This window comes from Balaenoptera acutorostrata, chromosome 6, assembly GCF_949987535.1.
Source record: "Balaenoptera acutorostrata chromosome 6, mBalAcu1.1, whole genome shotgun sequence".
NCBI classification, from domain to species: domain Eukaryota; kingdom Metazoa; phylum Chordata; class Mammalia; order Artiodactyla; family Balaenopteridae; genus Balaenoptera; species Balaenoptera acutorostrata.
In genome coordinates this window covers 123,714,767-123,719,046 of record NC_080069.1, presented here as the reverse complement: position 1 = coordinate 123,719,046, position 4,280 = coordinate 123,714,767, and positions in this window count along the sequence as shown.

The following is a 4,280-nucleotide window of genomic DNA, read 5'->3' as shown; positions in this document are numbered from 1 at the left end:
ATACATACACATCAAAGCCACAATGAGACAACACTTCACACCCACTGAAATTGCTATAATCCAAAAAATGGAAAATAACCAGTGTTGTGAGTATGTGGAAAAACTGGAACCCTCGTACTTTGTCAGTGGGAATGTAAAATGGTGCAGTTTCTGTGGAAAACAGTGTGGCAGTTCCCCAAAAATGTAAACATAGAATTACCATATGACCCAGCAATTCCACTCCTAGGTATAGACCCAAAGGAATTGAAAACAGATGCAAAAACAAGTACATGTACACAGATGTTCATAGCAGCACTGTTCCCAATAGCCAAAAGGCAGAAACAGCCCCAGTGTCCATCAGCAGATGATTGGATGAACCAATGTGGTCTATCCATACAACGGAATGTTATTCATCCATAAAAAAGAATGAAGTACTGATACATGCCACATCGCGGATGAATCTCAAAAACAATGTGATCAGTGAAAGAAATGAGACACGAAGGCCACTGTGACATAATTCCATTTATATGAAGTATCCAGAAGAGGGAAATCTGTAGAGATGAATGCAGATTAGTGGTTGCGGCGGTGCTGGGGTGGGGTGGGGGGAGGGGGCAGGAGGGGGAGGAGGGAATGGGGAGTAACTGCTTACTGGGTACCGCACCTTTATAGAGGGAGATGAAAATGTTCTGAAGCAAAATTCAGATGATGGCTGCATAACATTGCGAATGGACTAGATGCTGCTGAATTGCACGCTTTAAAATGATTAATTTTGCATTACATGAATTTCTTCTTAATATGTTTTAAAAATCAGCTGTGTTGTATTTTCTACCACTGGCTCAGGATGAATAAGTAAAGGATATTTTCTTGTCGAGCAACCATGTCTCCCAGTTCCTGAGATTGGGTTCTTCTTGCCAGGGGAAGCTTGGGCTTTGATGGGTCTGGGGATGAGACAGAGGGAGGGTCTCCAGTGCACGCCAAGCCTGGGATGGCCGGCCATCTGCTGGGGGCACCTGCATGAGTTACCTGTGGGGCTGGACACTGAGATCGAGGCCTGGGGGACAGAGCGGGGACCCCCGGAGGCCCGGCCTGAGGTCAGGGCCAAGGACCGCCACGTGGCACTGTGTGGCTGAAGGAACAAAGGTCACCACGTGGCCAGGAGAGGAAAGAACAGAGCGCACTCATGGTAACGCCTCAAACCGGGCCTAGGTTCCAAATGCTAGGCACACAGGTGGGGCAGAGCCTGATCCAACGTTAGTTAAGGAAGAATATGTATGATGTTGCCCAAGCCCAGCTGGCAAGGAGCCCATCCAGCTAGGTTACGACCACGTTACAGCTCTAGTTCTTTCCTCAAACTTTCTTCCGCCACTGCCTTACCAAAGGGGAAAAGGAGGGACCCCTCCGGTCTTCTCTGCCTCTGCCCCCGGCCTGCAGGCCCCCTGCCCCAGCGGCTCTGTGGCTGTGCTCCCCGATGTCCTGGCCATACCCTTGCCCGGTGCTGCGCTAGTCAACCCAGTCTTCCCCAGCCCGTGTTCCGGCCACCCTCATCTCCTGATTCATCAGACATTTGCCAGTGTTACAGAGGACTTTGGCCCCTGGCTCACACTTGATCCCAGACCCGCAGGACCATTTCCTCCTCGGCTAAATAAAGAGCGTTCCCTCCTCCCCGCCCCGCTCAGCCAACCAGCACCTGTGCTGCCAGGTCACTTTAGGAGGGAGAGCCCTCTGAACGAACATCGCCCTCAGATAGAGTCCCCCCACAAGGCCCTCCCACCCCGCCGACCTGCCCTCCCCTGCGGCTGCGAGGCCCACCAAAGCGAACTCCCTGTGGCCCCCAGAACGCCTTCATGTCTCTCCCACCCCCGCATCTGCCTCCATGCCCCTCACCTCCAGCTGGTTTTCCAGGCACCACTCCCCTGGGGGTCTTCCTGCCACCCCCGGCCTGCGTGCACTGGGCACTGCCCCACGGAAGCCCAGACCACACCGCTGAGCGGTGCTTCGCGTCCCCTATAGAATGCAAGGCCCACGGGCGGGGATGAGCTATTCTGCCATCGTGTCCCCAACAAGACCTGTTGCATAAAGGTTCGTTTACTCAGTGGCTCGGGCTGGGAGCTTGTGCGTGGCAGGCCCCGTTGGAGGCATCGGGGAGACCCGGTGAAGAACGGAGGACAAGGTCCCCCTCCTGCCCGCTGTCCCCAGCACTGCAGCCTCCATCCAGCTCGGTGGAGCTTGATCCCCTCCCCCCGCCATTAGCTGGCTGCCCCTCCCCAGATGTCCACATTCTCTGTCCCCACCCTGAGCAACACCCAGCTGCGCGGGCCACGTGCCTTCAGCACCAGCGCAGGCGTCCACCCTCAAGGGCGCCTCAAGGCCTGGTCACAGCCCTGTCCCCTGTCCCGGCTCTCCCTCCCCCAGTTCCCATCATCTGTGCCACTCTGTTGGCGCCCAGTGGATGAGCCCATTTCCTGGTGCACCCCGGGCTCTCCTCGACTCCCTGCCTTGCCTGTTCCACAAGCACGGCCGGGAGCCTCCCTTCCAGCCGGTGACTCCAGGCCTCCGCTCCTGCTGCCCCTCCCTCTTGCCTCCCATCCCCCGCCTGAGCCTCGCTCCTGCCCTGGCTGGGCCTGGCCAAGCTCCCGGACCGCCGGTATGCCTGCAGTGCCCCCCTGCACCCAGTTAACTGTTTGATTTTTTTTAAATAAGGGAAGTGCTTGTAGCAGGCTCACAATGTTAATAAGAAGGAATAGATTCTGCTCCTAACCTTCTTGATCCCCAAGTCCCACCCCTAGAGACCACTTCCATGTTGTTCCTGATTTTTCTAGAATTTGCATCCATATTTTAATAACTTGCATCTATATCGTTCTTTATGCGTCTATTTTTGGGTGTTTTTTCTTTCTCTCTTCCAGTTTTTCAGAGATATAATTGACATACAGCACTGTACACGTTTAAGGTGTACAGCATAATGATTTGACTTAACATACATCATGAAGTGATTATCACAATAAGTCTACTGAACAGCTGTCCTCTCATAGAGACACAAAATTAAAGAAGTAGAAAAATTTTTTTTCCTTGGGATGAGGACTGTTAGGATTTACTCTTAACAACTTCTCAGATGTAACATACAGCTGTGTTAATTATATTTATCATGTTGTACATTACATCCCTAGTATTTATCTCGTAACTGCAAGTTTGTACCTTTTGACCGCCTTCATCCAGTTCTCCCTTCCCCCACCCCCTGCCTCTGGTAACCTCAAATCTGATCTCATTTTCTATGAGCTTGTTTGTTTTGGAAGTATAATTGACCTCCAACACTGTTAGTTCCTGTCAGGCAACATAGTGATTTGGTATTTCTTTATATTTCAAAACGATCACCATGATAAGTTTAGTTACAGTGTGTCACCATACAAAGACATTCATAGCTATTTACTACATTCCTCCCATATATATATATACATATATGATTATTTTAAGTTGCTGACCTCTTAAGTTCAAATGCATTTTTACAACAGCCCTGCATTTTTTTTAAAAATAAATTTATTTTATTTATTTATTTATTTTTGTCTGTGTTGGGTCTTCGTTGCTGCGCGCGGACTTTCTCCAGTTGCGGCGAGAGGGGGCTACTCTTTGTTGCCGTGTGCGGGCTTCTCATTGCGGTGGCTTCTCTTGTTGCGGAGCACAGGCTCTAGGCGTAGCCCTGCATTTTTACTACACCCACCCCCCAGCATTTGGTTTTTGACTTTATATTTTACATCTTTTTGTTTTGTGTATCCCTCAACTACTTATTTTGGATATAGATGATTTTACTACTTCCTACTAGCTTTGTACATGGTTGATTTACTACCTTTAATGTATGTTTGCCTTTACCGATGAGCTTTAGTTGGGGCCCTTTCTTCTTGGCTTAGAGAAGTTCCTTTAACATTTCTTGTAAAGCTGGTTGGGTGGTGCTAAACTCTTTTAGTTTCTGTTTGTCTGTAAAGCTTTTGATCTCTCCATGAAATCTGAATGAAAGTCTTGCCAAGCACAGTATTCCTGGTTGTAGGTTTTTCCCTTTCATCACTTTAAATATATCCTGCCACTCCCCTCCGCCTGCAGAGTTTCTGCTGAAAAGTCAGCTGTTAGCCTCATGGGAGTTACCTTGTAGGTAACTTGTTGCTTTTCCCTTGCTGCTTTTAATATTCTCTTTAATTTTTGCCATTTTAATTACAATGTGTCTTGGTGTGACCCTCTTTGGGTTGATCCCATCTGAGACCCTCTGTGCTTCCTGGACCTGGATGTCTGTTTCCTTTCCTAGGTGAGGGAAATTT